The sequence below is a fragment of the Dendropsophus ebraccatus genome, chromosome 13 (genome assembly GCF_027789765.1).
Source record: "Dendropsophus ebraccatus isolate aDenEbr1 chromosome 13, aDenEbr1.pat, whole genome shotgun sequence".
Taxonomy (NCBI): Eukaryota; Metazoa; Chordata; class Amphibia; order Anura; family Hylidae; genus Dendropsophus; species Dendropsophus ebraccatus.
This window is the reverse complement of record NC_091466.1, coordinates 14,808,982-14,827,869: the sequence shown is the minus strand read 5'-3', so window position 1 is coordinate 14,827,869 and position 18,888 is coordinate 14,808,982. Positions and strand designations below refer to the sequence as shown.

General features: G+C 42.4%; 1 protein-coding gene across 2 annotated transcripts in view; it reads right to left on the bottom strand.

Moving 5' to 3' along the window:
• LYSMD1 (LysM domain containing 1) overlaps positions 1-18,888 on the bottom strand; it is a 110,695-nt gene that overhangs the window by 34,840 nt on the left and 56,967 nt on the right. Inside the window, exon 4 of one of the 2 annotated variants that reach the window (XR_011359482.1) lies at positions 9,946-10,043. The exons of the other annotated variant lie outside the window; for it this stretch is intronic. The gene's annotated coding sequence lies outside the window, so the exon portion shown is untranslated. The remainder of the gene's footprint in view (positions 1-9,945; positions 10,044-18,888) is intronic. 2 annotated transcript variants of the gene reach the window in all.

The window sequence follows — 18,888 nt, the reverse complement described above, 5'->3', positions numbered from 1 at the left end:
CCTGAAGAAGAGCAGCGCCCTCTGACTGCCGTAAACGCCCACTACATCCCCCGAAAGCCCGGAAATATAACTTTTATTATTTTATGAATAATACACAAGTGTGACCCGGGCCTGTGGAACAGCAGAGCTGAGATTTCCCCTGAGATTTAATGGAAATACTGACATATTACAAAGCAAGAGTCTCCACCGCCCCAGGGAGCTGCACTTCAAGTCCGAGTGCCGAGGACATAAAAAAAAAGAGCAAGAAATTTGTATCTGTCTTCTCTGCAATAAGACTGAGCGGAAGTGATTATATTATCTGTAGCGACGTCAATCATAGTATCCTGCTTATTGGGAGGTTTCTGTATTATACTGTGTAGTAGTTGTATTCATGTACATGGGGGGCAGTATTATAGTAGATATATTCTTGTATATAGGGGCAGTATTATAGTAGTTATATTATTGTATATAGGGGGCAGTATTATAGTAGTTATATTCCTGTATATAGGAGCAGTATTATAGTAGTTATATTCTTGTATATAGGAGCACTATTATAGTAGTTATATTCCTGTATATAGGAGCAGTATTATAGTAGTTATATTCTTGTATATAGGAGCAGTATTATAGTAGTTATATTCTTGTATATAGGAGCATTGGACTTAGTGTAGGGACCCATGTGTATCAGATACCGGCACGAGGTACATGGGGCAGTATGGCTTGATCAATTCATACACAAAATTCTGATGTGTTTTTTATTTAGCCTAGCGGCACTAGTATCAGCCATAGGTGTGAGGTGCAGCACTCTGTTTCTTCCCTGAACCGCATTTTGTTTCTCTCTTTTCTCCGTGTTTTGCACTCCTCCTGGTGAGACCCACATGACCGCAATTAGCAGGAGACACCTGAGTGCACATGGTTTTAATCCCTCCTGTTTTTTCCCATTCTGTCTGCTGCAGCTATGGTGAGCGCAATACCTCATCCAGACTTGTGCTGTTTGGGGGCGACCTTCTCCGCCAGCGGTGCTGGCCGGGTTCTGGTGTGGTGTTTGTGGGTCTGGTCCTGTGGCATGGGGGTCGCAGGGCCGTCCCATGGCCCCCGTTCCCTGACTGTGCACGCCTGCGGGGTTGGTGGCCACTGACTGGCACGGTGTGGACTTAGTGTAGGGACCCATGTGTATCAGATACCGGCACGAGGTACATGGGGCAGTATGGCTTGATCAATTCATACACAAAATTCTGATGTGTTTTTTATTTAGCCTAGCGGCACTAGTATCAGCCATAGGTGTGAGGTGCAGCACTCTGTTTCTTCCCTGAACCGCATTATAGTATTTATATTCCTGTATATAGGGAACAGTATTATAGTAGTTATATTCTTGTATATAGGGGCAGTACTATAGTAGTTATATTCCTGTATATAGGAGCAGTATTATAGTAGTTATATTCTTGTATATAGGAGCAGTATTATAGTAGTTATATTCCTGTATATAGGGAACAGTATTATAGTAGTTATACACGAACTGGAGAGAATGGAACAGCTGCACATCCCATCTATGGCTGATACTAATGCCGCTAGGCCTATATTAAAAATCAACACCAGAGTGTCTGTATATGAATTGATCAAGCCATATTGCCCCGTGTACCACCGCGCAGGTCCTCTGGTCCACACGGGTCCCTACGCTAACTCCACACCGTGTCGGTCAGCGACCGCCAACCCCGCAAAGCGTGCACATGCAGGGAAGGGAGGCCATGGAACGGCCCTGCAACCCCAATGTCACAGGACCAGACCCAAAAAGCCCCACCAAAACCCAGCTAGCACCACCGGCGGGGAAGGCTGCCCCCAAACGACACCAGTATGTATATGGTATTACACTTACCATTGCTGCTCTCACAGAATGGGAAAGACATAAGGTCCAGACATGTGAGCACAGGCATATTGGTACACGGGGCAATATGGCTTGATCAATTCATATACAGACACTCTGGTGTTGATTTTTAATATAGGCCTAGCGGCATTAGTATCAGCCATAGATGGGATGTGCAGCCGTTCCATTCTCTCCAGTTTGTGTATTATAGTAGTTATATTCTTGTATATAGGAGCAGTTTTAGTAGACGTATTTTTGTACATAAGGGAAAGCATTATAATGGTTTCATGTCAGTGGAAGGACATAGCTGTCAAATTTCCACCAACCTAAATGGCTGATAACAGTCTGGCTGAGCAGTCTGGCTGCAGGTTGCAGGTTTATGGTCCCAGCTTTAGTCTGTTATTTTACATTCCATAGAGAAAGGAACATTTGCGATTCCCTTTGTTCCTGGGTAATGTCTATGTCAGTGTTTCCAGGTAGAAGTGCCTCCTCTTGTTCCCTTTCATGTGTTGTATTTTGAAGATCAGACATTCGGCCATGGCGCCCACGGCCGACTCATCTTTTATTTGATTTCGAATCCATCTCCAACTAAACAAGTAATTAGAAAAAAAACTAATGAATTCGGCAAAAAATAAACGTATTGTGCGGAAAAATAACTTTATCTCTGATATTTACTGAGTAGGGCTGTGAGAGGAAGAGCAGCGGTAGTGGAGGAGGTCACATGATTATGAGATCAGTCTGTATCTCTATGGTAAAATTTCCTGAGAGACAAAATAGATAACTGCAGCTGTCTGTCACATGTTTACAGGGAATAAATGACAGATTGCCCGCCCTGATGTTGTGTTTGGGTCTGGCATGATGTGCCTATTTAGACAACATAGTATTAACAGCGATGAATAATAAAATTCTACCTAACCCTAACCCTGCAACCACCACCAGATGGCACTTAAGAGCTTATGGCATACAGATTTATAATTGAGTGCAATATATAAATAGTATGCAGTTACCGTAGTTGTTATGCGCCATCTATTGGTGGATACAGAGAGACAGTATTTTATCCGGTAAATGTTTATTCAAAGGGTTTGAAATGTGGAAGCCCATTCCTCAAAGTAAATGTATATATGTGGGGGAAACCGCTCATACATAGTCAATAGCTAACTATTTTTGTTTCCAGTAAAGTGAAATGTGTCACTGCTGGTCCACGCAGTTATGCATCACCATGCCTTATGATAGGTCATCCCTTATGTTGTATATCACATATGGTGAATACATGTTGCTGAATCCTTCCTTTTTCCTCCCTCCCTTCTTTTTTTTTTCCTGTCTCTTGCTCTTTTTTTCTACAGCTTTCTCTTATTGTTGTTTTCTTTCTGTGTACATATATCTATATATCGCTTATTATTTCTCCCTCTCTCTCCCTTTGACCTTCGTTATCTCTTTCTCTTCTTCCTCCTCATTTTTACTCTTTCGTTCTTTCTCTATTTCTTTGTTCACCTTTTTATTGCGCTCTCTTTCTTTATCTCTAAATATCTTTCTCCTCCGCTTTTCATTACTTTATCTCTCATTACTTCTACTTTTCCCTGTCATTCTCTTCTTCAGTATCTCTTACTCATTCTTTGTTTTAACTTTCCTTTAACCTCTCCCTCTATTTTCTTCCTCCCTCCCTTCCTTTCATTCTCCCTCCCTTCTATCATTGATTCCTTCCTCCCCTTTTTTCACTCTCCATTCCTTCTTTCCATTCTCCCTCCCTCCCTTCCTTTGTTCATTCCTTCTTCCCTTGCTTTTATTCTCCCTTGCTTCCTTCTTCCCATTTTCCTTCCCTCAATTCCTCCCTTCCTTCCTTCCCTCCTTCATTCCTTCCTCTCTTCCTTCCTTCCTCCTTTCCTCCTTCCTTCCTCTATTCCTGCCTTCATTCCTCCCTCCCTCCTTCCCTCCCTCCTCCTCCTTACTTCCTCCCTTACTTCATTCCTTCCTCTCTTCCCCCTCTCTTACCTTCTTCCTCTCTTCCCCCCTTCCTTCCTCCCTTCTTCCCTCCCTCTCATCCCTTCTTTGTTCCTCCCTCCCCTCTCGCTTCCTTCCTCCCTCCCATCATTCCTCTCCCCTTGCTTTATTCCTCCCACCCTCTCTTCCCTCCTTCATTCCTGCCTTCCTTCCCTTCTTCATTCCTCCCTCCCCCCTTGCTTCCTCCCTTCATTCCTCCCTCCCTTCCCTCCTTAGTTCCTCCCTACCTCTCCTCCTTCCCTCTCTTTCCCTCCTTCCTCCCCCTCCTTCCTTCCCTCTTTCCATCCTTCCTTCCTTCCCTCTTTCCATCCTTCCTTCTTTCCCTCTTTCCATCCTTCCTTCCTTCTTTCCATCCTTCCTTCCCTCTTTCCCTCCTTCCTTCCCTCTATTCCTCCTTCCTTCCCTCTTTCCCTCCTTCCTTCACTCTTTCCCTCCTTTCTTCCCTCTTTCCCTCCTTCCTTCCCTCTTTCCATCCTTCCTTCCGTCCCTCTTTCCCTCCTTCCTTCCCTCTTTCCCTCCTTCCTTTACTGTTTCCCTCCTTTCTTTTCCCCTTCCTACTTCCCTCTTTCCCTCCTTCCTTCCCTCTTTCCCTCCTTCCTTCCCTCTTTCCTTCCCCCCTCCTTCCTTCCCCCTCATTCCTTCCCTCTTTCCCTCCTTCCTTCCCTCTTTCCCTCCTTCCTTCCCTCCTTCCTTCCTTCTTTCCCTCCTTCCTTCACTCTTTCCCTCCTTTCTTTCCCCCTTCTTCCTTCCCTCTTTCCCTCCTTCCCTCCCTCTTTCCCTCCTTCCTTCCTTCCCCCCTCTTTCCTTCCCTCTTTCCCTCCCCCCTCCTTCCTTCCCTCTTTCCCCCCTTCCTTCCTTCTATTCCTCCTTCCCTCCCCCTCCTTCCTTCCCTCTTTCCCTCCTTCCTTCCCCCCTCCTTCCTTCCCTCTTTCCATCCCCCCTCTTTCCTTCCCTCTTTCCATCCTTCCTTCCCCCTCCTTCCTTTCCTCTTTCCCTCCCCCTCCTTCCTTCCCTCCCCCCTCCTTCCTTCCCTCTTTCCCCCCTGTCTTCCCCCCTCCTTCCTTCCCTCTATTCCTCCTTCCCTCCCCCTTCCTTCCTTCCCTTTTTCCCTCCTTCCTTCCCCCCTCCTTTCTTCCCTCATTGCTTCCCTCTTCCCCTCCTTCCTTCCCTCTTTCCATCCTTCTTTCCCTCTTTCACCCCTTCCTTCCCCCCTCCTTCCTTCCTTCCTTCCTTCCCTCCCCCCTCCTTCCTTCACCCTCCTTCCTTTACGCCTTCCTTCCCTCTTACCCTCCTTCCTTCCCTCTTTCCATCCTTCCATCCCCCTCCTTCCTTCCCTCTATCCCTCCTTCCTTCCCTCTATCCCTCCTTCCTTCCCTCTTTCCCTCCTTCCTTCCCTCTTCCCCTCCTTCCTTCCCTCTTTCCATCCTTCCATTCCCCTCCTTCCTTCCCTCTATCCCTCCTTCCTTCCCTCTTTCCCTCCTTCCTTCCTTCCTCCCCTCCTTCTTTCCTTCCCCCCTCCTTCCTTCCCTCTTTCCTTCCCCCCCTTCCCTCCCCATCCTTCCTTCCCTCTATCCCTCTTTCCTTCCCTCTATCCCTCCTTCCTTTCCTCTTTCCCTCCTTACTTCCCCCCTCCTTCCTTCCTTCCCCCCCTCCTTCCTTCCTTCCCCCCCCCCTCCTTCCTTCCTTCCCTCCCCCCCCCCTCCTTCCTTCCCTCCCCCTCCTTCCTTCCCTCCCCCTCCTTCCTTCCTTCCTTCCCTCTTTCACCCCTTCCCTCCCCCCTCCTTCCTTCCTTCCCCCCCCCTCCTTCCTTCCTTCCCCCCTTCTTCCCCCCCCCCCTCCTTCCTTCCTTCCCTCTTTCACCCCTTCCCTCCCCCCTCCTTCCTTCATTCTTTCTCTCCTTTTTTCCTTATCCTCCCATATTGTCTCTCTCTCTCCTTCTCTCTCTCCTTTCTCTCCTCTCATTCCCTCAGTCTTCCTCTGCCCCCTCTCATAAGAGGTGAGACCATCTGCTGAGGAGGACCTGACAGACTGCAGGAGACAGATGGATTCTCAATGTTGAACCTTTCTTTCTTCCTCCCAATTTCATATTTCAAGATAAAACTAATCACATAAATCTGATGATCTGGGGGAGATTTACGCACCTTTCCTTCTCTAACCTCTAAGTGACGCTACTCATGTTACCAGGACAGATGTCTACACGGTAGATGTGCCACCTCCTTTCCCCCTCTCCATCACCCAGAGATAAAGTAGTATAAGACAGAACTGAGGAAAATATGCTCAATATCTGCACAAAAAAATATATATATACATATATTGTTGTCGCAGCCCCTTTGACCTCCACTCATTGACCTTTGAAGTCCTAAGCTATTACAGCTTGTGTATGGTATATAATAGAACGACTCCACCCATTTGCGACAAAATAAAGGATTTTTCATCCTCCACACTTTAATATCCCGCAATAAAATTTGATGGGTTTTCTTTTTTTATGTTGTTTTTTTCCCTCCACTTTCTCTTTGATCTTCCCCTTGGTGAGAGTTTTAACAAGTGAACTGAAACACTGCTGCCATTTTTAAGAAGGCCTCTAGAGGGCACTCTAAAAAAAGTAGTGAAGAAATTGCGCTCTTGGTGATGCAAAACTATAAGTCACAGCATGCCCTAATAACGTCAGGTTGGGAGTTGTCGTTTTACACTAAGTGGACAGCCTCAGATTGTGGGACCCTCTTCTATGCATCTAATAAGTACATACTATAGGCTCTTATTATCTATGGACTATGGTTTCTTCTTCTTCATATACAGTACATAAGGGGCTGCAGCTATAATAGGTGAAGAATTAGAAGTTGCCCTTGGGTCCTGATGCCTGACACCAGTATTGTAGATGGCACATGGTAGCTGGGGGCACTCTTAATAGATTTTGCATAGAGACCCCTATTGATATAACATAACATATAACATAATTTTCAGCCCGTAATATCCTATAAGCTTGTGAATCGCAAAGGAGAAATTCTGTTTTATACTGCCATCTGCTGGTTAGTTTAAGAACTTCTACCTGCAATGCCAAGATAAGCATAGCCATCAAACCATAACCCCACTCAGTGATATACAAAACATTAGCAAAGGTGAAGGGGTACTCCAGAGGAGTTTTTAAATCAGCTGGTGCCAACAAGTTGTACAACTTTATATATCAGCTGCTGTATGTCCTGCAGTAAGTGATATATTCTTTCCAGTCTGACACAGTGCTCTCTGCTGCCACCTCTGTCCATGTCAGGAACTGTCCAGAGCAATAGCAAATCCCTATAGAAAACCTCTCCTGCTCTGGACAGTTCCTGACATGGACAGAGGTGGCAGCAGAGAGCACTGTGTCAGACTGGGAAAAAATACACCACTTCCTGTAGGACATACAGCAGCTGATAAGTACTGGAAGACTTGAGATTTTTAAATAGAAGAAATTTACAAATCTGTATAACTTTCTGACACCAGTTGATTTAAAATCTATTATTTTCTCAGGAATTACCCTTTAAACTCCCTCAACTCTGAGAGCTCTGGAAGCCAGATAAGTGGGCCTGAGGCAGCAATGGTATTTTATTAGCATAAACTGCGGATGCACAAGGATCCAGCCCTTATTTCCTAGCAGTGTGGCCTCCTTGCTCACTTGATCTCACCCCGTGTGAATTCTGGTTATGGGGTTTCTTGGAGGACCAGGTATACCGCCACAAACTGACATCAGTGTCAGATCTGAATGACAGCATTCATCTCCATGTTTTAGCGACTAAGCTGATTCATTGATGAAGAATATTGTTTTGTGAATGGAGAGAATTGGGGAAAGCCAAGGAGGATTTTTTGAACATTTTAGCATGATTTACATAGCTACAGCGCCACCTATTGATGACTTTTTATACTAAATTTAATAAATGGTGAGCACTGTTGTCTGCACTGTCTGTTGTCTGACTGTCATCTCATTTGGAGCAGCAGTGTCCCCCAGGGTTGGGGAAATTTAATTTCACTTACCCTGTATGTACAAGAACAAAAAGCACTGAATGTACAGCAGCCAATAAACCATAACCCCCATTATCTAAACCAGGGCCTTCTAAACTTTTTGTTATCAGGCCTCACCAAGCGATCCATGTTGATGCTGGGGCCACACCAACAAACACATACTACTACACAGCGCCAGATACTGCCACGTAGTGCACATAATATACCAGCAATCAATACATCTCAACTAGTGACAAACCAACCAAAGCCGCAGTGCAGAAAAAAAAAAAAAACAATGACCCCACATGACACGGCACCATTATTTTTTTTCTTTGGAGTAGACCCTTTAAACTCCCACAACTTAGATGACTCTGAAGATTGTTCTGCTGCTCCAAATTAAACAAAAAACAGACCATGGGCACTGTAGATCAGTGCTTCTCAATTCCAGTCCTCAGGCCTCACCAACAGGTCATGTTTTCAGGATATCCCATACAAAGAACACCTGTGATAATACCTGATGCACCGAGTATAATTATATCACCTGTGAAATACTAAGGAAATCCTCAAAACATGGCCTGTTGGTGAGGCCTGAGGACTGGAATTGAGAAGCACTGGTGTGGATGATGCTCTCTGCATTTATTAAATAAAAAAAGTTAGGAAAAAAAGTTACTAAAAACAGTATCACACTGCTCCATCTGTATAACCCAACATTCCATTGCATATATACACACTACTCCACCTGTATAATTCACACCACTGTACACCAATACACACTGCTCCATCTGTATAACCCAACATCCCATTGCACATATACACACTACTCCACCTGTATAATTCAAACCACAGTACACCAATACACACTGCTCCATCTGTATAACCCAACATCCCATTTCACATATACACACTACTCCTCCTGTATAATTCACACCACTGTACACCAATACACACTGCTCCATCTGTATAACCCAACATCCCATTGCACATATACACACTACTCCACCTGTATAATTCAAACCACAGTACACCAATACACACTGCTCCATCTGTATAACCCAACATCCCACTGCACAATACACACTACTCCACCTGTATAATTCACACCACAGTACACCAATACACACTGCTCCATCTGTATAACCCAACATCCCATTGCATATATACACACTACTCCACCTGTATAATTCACACCACTGTACACCAATACACACTGCTCGATCTGTATAACCCAACATTCCATTGCATATATACACACTACTCCACCTGTATAATTCAAACCACTGCACACCAATACACACTGCTCCATCTGTATAACCCAACATCCCATTGCACATATACACACTACTCCACCTGTATAATTCACACCACTGTACACCAATACACACTGCTCCATCTGTATAACCCAACATCCCATTGCACAATACACACTATTCCACCTGTATAAGTAAAACCACAGTACACCAATACACACTGTTCCAGCTGTATAACGCAACATCCCACTGCACAAATAAATAAAATACAGACACACAAACACAGAGGCGGACACACACACAAAAACAAAAGTTTAGGTGATGGGAATACTATTTTAAGGGCTGTATTACACGGGACGATTATTGTTTGAAAAATCGTTAGATCGTTCAGATTTAAACGATAATCGTTTCATGTAATAGCAGGAAAAAATTAAACAACCAACGAGAAATCGTTGATCGTTTGATAGAATCTGGATTTATTTTCACCATTGATCGTTCATATATTGTTTGAACATCGTTCAGGGTAATAACAAGTCGTTTGGTCGTTCTCTGGTCTATCAGCCAGGAAAGGCTGAAAAATCGTCCAGTGTAATACCACCCTAAAGGATTTTTGTACATGCAAATGGGGCCACGTCTTTCATGTTAAGGATAAAATGTCACAGAAAGTGTGAAAACCCTCCTCATCAGTCGCAGTGCACGGCCAGGAAAACGTTAGGGAGGGGACACTTAATCTTCATAAACCACATATATCTGCTGAGTTTCAGATTCACTAACATCTTCATACCTAATATACACACAGTATGGTGAATGTAATGAACGATAAGTGATATTACATCATCAGAGCGGTATATGGTCCTACTGATCTTTATTTCCACCCTGTCCTTGACTTACTAGCATAGAGCATGTTTATCATAGATCACAATGGATACCCGAAGCCAACATATGCCCCAGCTTGCCAGGTTCTCTTCAAATCAGCATTTATTAATCTCCTGAAAAAAAGGTAAGTTCAAGAATGCTAGATATCACAATAAATATATACAAGAATATAACTACTATAACACTGCTCCTATATACAAGAATATAACTACTATAATACTGCTCCTATATACAGGAATATAACTACTATAATACTGCTCCCTATATACAAGAATATAACTACTATAATACTGCTCCTATATACAGGAATATAACTACTATAATACTGCTCCTATATACAAGAATATAACTGCTATAATACTGCTCCTATATACAAGAATATAACTACTATAATACTGCTCCTATATATAAGAATATAACTACTATAATACTGCCTCCTATATACAAGAATATAACTACTATAATATTGCCCCTATATACAAGAATATAACTACTATAATACTGCTCCTATATACAGGAATATAACTACTATAATACTGCTCCTATATACAGGAATATAACTACTATAATACTGCTCCTATTTACAAGAATATACCTACTATAATACTGCTCCTATATATAAGAATATAACTACTATAATACTGCCCCCTATATACAAGAATATAATTACTATAATACTGCCCCTATATACAAGAATATAACTACTATAATACTGCTCCTATATACAGGAATATAACTACTATAATACTGCTCCTATATACAAGAATATAACTACTATAATACTGCCCCCTATATACAAGAATATAACTACTATAATACTGCTCCTATATACAAGAATATAACTACTATAATACTGCCCCCTATATACAAGAATATAACTACTATAATACTGCTTCTATGTACAAGAATATAACTACTATAATACTGCTCCTATATACAGGAATATAACTACTATATTACTGCCTCCTATATACAAGAATATACTACTATAATACTGCTCCTATATTCAGGGATATAACTACTATAATACTGCCTCCTATATACAAGAATATAACTATTGTAATACTGCTCCCTATATACAAGAATATAACTACTATAATACTGCTCCCTATATACAAGAATATAACTATTGTAATACTGCTCCTATATACAAGAATATAACTACTATAATACTGCTCCTATATACAGGTATATAACTACTATAATACTGCCCCTATATACAAGAATATAACTACTATAATACTGCCCCCTATATACAAGAATATAACTACTATAATACTACTCCTATGTACAAGAATATAACTACTATAATACTGCTCCTATATACTAGAATATAACTACTATAATACTGCTCCTATATACAGGTATATAACTACTATAATACTGCGTCCTATATACAAGAACATGCAAATACAGTGTTCGGTCCACAGATCTCTCAGAGGACCAGAAGAGCCAGGAAAAAAGGCGCACACCGGCTTCAGAGAGACAACATGTCTCTCCTGCTTGATAAAGGGGTACATGGTACCTCGAAACGCGTTGCCTCTATGAGACTATTAAAATCCATCTTTTGAAACCACGTATTCTGAAGCCGGTGTGCGCCTTTTTTCCTGGCTCTTCTGGTCCTCTGAGAGATCTGTGGACCGAACACTGTATTTGCCCTTCTCCTTTCCCGGATCCTTGGCTTGGATCGCGGTATCGACAATCGGAGCCTGGCTGCCACGGCCATCATCTTTTCTACACTGACAGCGCTCAGAGGTGTTGTGGTCTTAGCACAACACCACCAGGTGAGCAGTTTTATTTAAAACTGTTTTTATCTGCTTTTTCATTTACTATATTACCCTATGGCGCCTCGTTTCTTATCTTCTTTATAGCCTTTTTTTCCATATACAAGAATATAACTACTATAATACTGCTCCTATACTGTATATAAGAATATAATTACTATAATACTGCTCCTATATACAAGAATATAACTACTATAATACTGCTCCTATATACAGGAATATAACTACTATAATTCAGGAAAAAAGACACGTAATAGCACTCACCCGTACTTCAGCTTAGCAGCTTTATTGCATCCACAGGTAGGGGGGAGGGGGAAGGTTCAGGTGTGTTCGCGTCCAGGTGGACTGTAATCATGGCACTGTGACTATTGTAGAGACACTGTGATTGTCACTGTTATGGGGATCCTCTGTCTGTTAATATTATGAAGACTCTGACTACTACTACTGTTATGGGAGTACATTGGTACTATACTATTGCCCCGTGTACAAGAATATGACTACTATAATAGTGTTCCTACGTACAATAATATAACTACTATAATACTTCCCCTATGTACGAGAATATAACTACTATAATACTGCCCCCTATATACAAGAATATAACTACTATAATACTGCTCCTATATACAGGGATATAACTACTATAATACTGCTCCTATATACAGGAATATAACTACTATAATACTAATCCTATATACAAGAATATAACTACTATAATACTGCCCCCTATATACAAGAATACAACTACTATAATACTGCCCCTATATACAAGAATATAACTACTATAATACTGCTCCCTATATACAAGAATATAACTACTATAATACTGCTCCTATATATAAGAATATAACTACTATAATACAGCTCCTATATACAAGAATATAACTACTGTAATAGTAACTGTACTGTTATTGTTAGGACTGGTCGCTCAGACTGACAAGATGGCGGACACAGACAGTAGACCCTAAGCTGAACCCCGCCCACGGTCCCTGCCTACTTGCCTCAATCTGCCCTAGGTGACAGCGAGCTACCTGGTGGCAACCCCTGCGCTGACTAGGTGGAACACGAAACAATACAAGACAAACAAACACAATAAAGAAGAGTCGACAGTCTGGGTCACAACAATCGGCAGGGCAGTACAAATCACAATCCAAAAGCAAAGTCAATAAACTTGCAATATGGTCAGGGGCAGGCAGCTAGCAGGGATGGTCAGAACACAAGGCAGAAGGGTCAGAGTAAACACAGTAGATAGCAGAAACACAAGTAGGCAGAGACAAGCTCAATATCCGGCAGTAAGAGGCAGCACAGGCACGTTCATGACAGTAATACTGTATCTAGATGTATACATGGACATGTAGAATAGTGGACATTTGCTGAAGGATGTCAGGAAGAAAAGATATGCAAAATAGCTCTCACACCACTTGGTGTCCCTCACAAAGTGGTGTCCCTTTAAGTCAGTGTTTCATTTATTTAGGAGTCTTAGATCATTGACTGGGGATGTATTCCAAGCCAATAATGGAAAGACAGCCCATGTGCAGACAGCTGTTTTGGGGTTATTGCCCTTCATCAGTACAGAGCAGGGTGTGGGTTGTATAGTTCTCCTTGAGAGGAGAGTCCATCATGAAGATGTGTGGAGACTGAATGGATGGAGTCACTTTGGGGGGGGGGGGGGGGGGGGTGACCTCTAGGAGCTGGAGCTCTGCAGTAAGTGATTGCAGGATGAGATGTTTATCTTGGCGGAGTCCTTACTGCAAAAAGGTTTATATGAAGGATTATGCTATTTATAGACTCATTTCAGACCATTTACGTCCAGTGCCAAAGTTTTGTCTTGCAGTAACTGTGAAATTCTTCTTCGACTTTACATTCCAGGCTCTGATCTCAAAATCCGGATTCTTTAACTCCATCCTCCCATCTGGGGCAGTCAAAACGTATTGCATAACGTAGACAATCCACCTTATTGGGCATCACCGGCATCTCACACTAAACATCAGAGAATGGACACCTTACACGGAGATGAAGGAACAAACACTATACCAATGGTATCATTAGAGTGCAAAACCACTGGACACCAGGGACCATTATACAAAATCACTTGACACCAGGGACCATTATACTATACAAAATCACTGGACACAGGGACCGTGCTTCAAAACCACTGGACACCAGGAACCATTATACAAAATCACTGGACACTAGGGATCATGCTGCAAAGCCACTGGACACCAGGAACCATTATATACAATTACTGGACACCAGAGACCATGCCGCACTAAGTACACCAGAGACTGGGATACAAAGCACTATAGTGAGGATCTCTAATGTGTCAATCCCAAGCCAGAGATCCTGTGTGGCTTGCTGCCTTTTGGTATACTAGAGAAGCGGACTAGTAGATAGCCACAAGCCTATTAGCTGGGGAGTGTTAGGAGAAGGCAACATGGCAGGTAACATGGTTACTGCCTCCTCCTCCTCCTGCATGTGATGTAGCACCCGCCTTGGAGGTTGCAGCCGGCTCCCAGGCTTTATGCATCCCTATGATTCCCAGGGCTGGGCACCCTGGGCCTGACCCTGGGAATGGACTCTCCATTTGAACGCTGCTGCATACAGTGTTGGCTTGCTGTTAACTGCTTATTTCTATGGAAAAGCCTGTGGCAATAAGCGCAAATAAGCTGGAGATGTAAGCATAGTTCTTTTATTTTCTCTTTCTTTATTTAGATTTTTTTCCTTCTTTTTACAGAGAGAAGATCTGGACTACTTCAGGAAGAAGACAACAAAAGTCTTTAAAATAATAATAATAATAATAATAATAAAAGGGTTAACAATAAAGGGTTTTCAATAAAAAGTAAAAAAATAAATTGTATGTTTTTTTCCCCATACTTATAAGTGCCCTAGTTGTGGGAACCATCTGGTAGATCACATCTATTACTACACCAGGGCTTAGTGTAAGCTTATAAAATGGCTAACACTAACCCCACCCACCCCATTACCCCAGTCTGTATCTGAGGTGGTAACAGGCTGGCATTATTAGGCTGGGGAGAGCCAATATAAAAGGTTCTTTCCAACTTAATATGGCCATGTTGTTACTACTTAGTTTGTATCTGGCTGATTATGGAAATTCGTGAAGGGAGCTCAAGATTTTATAAATTTATGGAAAAAAACATAAGGTTCCCTTCTAATTTCCATAACCAACCAGATAGAAGTTGGGAAGCACCATTTATATTGGCTCTTCCTAACCTAATAATACCAGGCTGTTACCACCCCAGACACAGACTGCTCTTCCTGGGTGGTGGGTACTGGGGTAAAAAGGGGGATTTATTAGCATTAGCCATTTCACAGGCTAATGGTAAGCCCCCGCTTATTAACGGACTGCCTTCTGGTAGTCCACTACTCAGTCACAGTAAGTAAAAACCACACACACAAAAGTAATCCAGGTATTCTTCCTGAAAAAAAGAAAGGAAAAAAGTTTGATTAAAGAGAAATAAATTAAATAAAAAAACGCACTTACCTCTCCAGCGTTGTCATTGCTTACTGCCACAGCATTTCCTGGGAAGTAGTAGAAAGTTTGGGAAACCCCATGGCAGTAAGCAGTTGACAGCAAGCCAAAAGTGTAAACAGCAGCATTGGCTTGGTGTAGCTCAGATGGGGTGTTGCGCCTGTCATTGAGAGTTTATTCTGCAATAAAAATATTGGAAGCTAAATCCAGAATCCGTTTGAGAGATGAACAGCTGGTTGACTGCATGCATATGGGCATCACTAAGTACTGTACAACCCAGATTGTGAAAGACTGGTAGAAAACATGCCGTGCCAAGTTTCACATTAAGTTAAAGTTCAATACCTTCACCGCATTGGCGTTGTTATTTTGATTTGCTTCCAGTAGTTTCCTGTTCTACATGAGTTATATGACTTCTATATTTACATGTTCAGTGTGGATTGCAACCATCCCACAGTGCTGAATGTAGCTCTCAAGGTAAGAAAGATTGGGGACCACTGCACTAGAGGCAAGGGACTGGGATACTATAATAAAAGGGATTGGATAATAGGACACTGGGTGACAAGGACTGGACATAATAACAATTAGACGCAGGGGAGAGGAATATTTAGCCATTTGGCATAAAAAATTACGTAAAAGCTACTGAGCCGAACTCGGTGGTACCTGGGATTTGTGTGTACTTACACTTTGTTGTAGTTGGGAATCTTTCAAGTAAATGTCCATCTATTTTACCTAATCAACCATAACCGCAGTTCTGGGTACCATCTGGTATTAAGAATAACAGGGAATCACGTGTCATTAAAAAGGTCGGACATGTATACTCTTTTTTTATATACAAGACGCAAAAAGAAAAACATGGAAAATCCTGAAAAATTAGCCTCTCAATAAACAAATATGAGCTGTAAGGTCCTGTGTGATACAGTCCATAAAGCAGTACATGTGAGGACTACACCACAGAGCAAATTCAGACACAACTTACAGTAGATACAGTCTATATATATATGCTATAATACTTCTCATATGTACAAGTATTTACTATAATAAATACTGAGAAATACAGAAGTGGCACTCACCGCTCGGGGTCAAAAATCATCTTTATTGGAAACGTGGAACACTCAGCATGGAAGGGGGAGGATGGAAAGAGTCGGTAGCGTCACTGAACAAAAAACGTTTTCACGTTCAGCTGTGCTTCGTCAGGTTGTGGACCAATATTTGCCCGCCTGGGATACTCGTAGTGCCGGCTACCCCTTGCCTCACTCTTTGTTATAATAACTACTATAATACTGCTCCCTATATACAAGAATATAACTACTATAATATTGCTCCTATATACAGGAATATAACTACTATAATACTGCTCCCTATATACAAGAATATAACTACTAATATAACTTTCTGAGTGCTTGCACTCCTTCTTTGTTAGACCCATGTGACCCCAATTAGCAGGAAGCACCTGTGCACACATGACTAGTACCTCCTAGTTTTCCCATTCTACCTGCAGGAGCAATGGTGAGTAGTAAGACCATGTGGTGGCCACTTTCTCCGCCGGCGGCACCTGCTGGGTTTGGGGGGGGGGGGGCCTTGGGGTGTGGTCCTGTGACATTGGGGTTGCAGGGCCATTCTATGGCCTCCCTTCCCTGCATGTGCTCACTTTGCGGGGTTGGCGGTCGCTGACCTACACAGTGTTGAATTAGTGTTGGGACTCATGTGAACCAGGGGACCTGCACGTGGTACATGACGCAATATGGTTTGATCAAATTATATACCAACATCCTGGCGTTGGTTTTTAAATGTAGACGAATGGCATTAGTGTCAGCCATAGGTGTGAGGTGCATCCGCTCCTTTCTCTCCAGGTCCGTATAGCTACTATAATACTGCTGCTATGTACAATATCCACACTTTTGTCTACGTGCATTAATTGTTATGAATTATCCCTTTGTAAATGTCTATCTAACTTCCGTGCATGCAGTTGTAGCGCTACTACAGCTATACAAACAATTGGCCAAAAAGAAAATAGCTGAAATTGTGTAGCTAAAAAAATATTATTCTTTATTATATACACATATTTAAAAACAATACATTAAAAAAAGAGAGAAAAAGACCCCTGGGGAGGTGGCGTCCTGGAGGATATATACTGGAAGAAAACTTGAAGGTATACAATTTGTTGTTTCCCTAAGACTAGTGAGGTTGAGAGCACTAGAAGGCAGCTTGGTATCAGGATAGATGTCAGATGGAATAATACTGTTTACCTGTATGCACTAGCACTTTATATGATCTGCCTATGTAATAATGCATTGAGTTGGTCAGGGACTCAGCATGTGTAACAATATATAACAATATAGTATAATCAATACCTCCTCCAGGACTGCCATTGTTCTTTAATGTTTGGTCTTTTTCTCTCTTTTTTTAATGTATTGTTATTAAATATTTGTATTTAATAAAGATTTATATTTTCTGCTACGCAATTTCAGCTATTTTCTTTTTGGGCAATTGCTGCTATGTACAAGTACACACACACACATATATATTTATATAAATATATAGTTAGTGATGTCCGTGCAGCCCTTGCTTTAGGTATAAAATAATAAAGTGTATAGATACCTGTCCAGACTCCCCTGTGTTCTCCTTGCTTCAACCCCCTCCCTGCAGCCACCACTGGAACTTCTGAGCTGGTCTCTGAAGTGACAGACCACTCAGCTAATCACTGGCCACAGCAGTCCTATCTCGGCCAGTGATTGTGTGGTGTCCCACCACGGGTGTTATTAGTATTTTACACCCCTTGCAAAAGTCTGTACTTCAAGTAAAAGTGGTAATGAAGTAGTACCTAAGTTTTGACTAGATGTCATTACTGTATGTAACTGTACTTGTGTATTGCACAGCTGTAGTAATTAAGGGGTTATTGTTTGTTATAATCTGTGCATCAATGAGAGCCCTCTTTTCTCTTCACCTATCTCTGTGTTCCTTTTTCTTCGCACTTTCTTCTCCACCACTCACAGGGGACATTCCACCTCCTGTAGGAAGTTGTCACATGGGGAGAGGAAGTACACACCCACACTTAGTGAGTCTTACCTATGTCTTGGTGGAGAGAGGATGCAAGATAGGACGGTCTCTGCTGTGGTCCAGCGGGGCCCTGGCTTTGCCAGGTCCCAACTCCAGTCTGTGTCCAGTCTAGTCTAGTCGGTGGTAGTGGATAGACACACATGGGAGACAGACATGGGAGACACCAGTTTCTTGAAAGCAGCACTTCTACTCACAATGTAGTGTTAAGTCACTCCGGAGAGGACAAATCAAAGATCACCCAAACCCATGCCGTGAACATCTCTATCAGTGCAGGACAGTATCCTGATAACAAGAGGAATAGAGCAAAGTTGCTAGAAGGCTACGTACTGTATCTCTCAGCGCGAGTGTAACCTAGCAAACTTGGTCACTCTGCTCAATTCAGGTAACAAGGTCTGGGGTTTGTGTCACCCTAATAGGACGGGTTACCCGACACTGTTGGGCAACAGGTGGTTTAACGACAGCTAAGGTAGTAACACGGGCGCAAGTATGCTTCTACTTTCACATCTTCAGTGTTCTACTTTTCCTTCTTCTTCTAAAGTTCTGGCAGAGCACACTTCTACCCTGGGTTGGGACTCTCACTGTTCTGGACTCTCAGGAAAACTCCTCTCTACAACTCTCAGCTCTTCT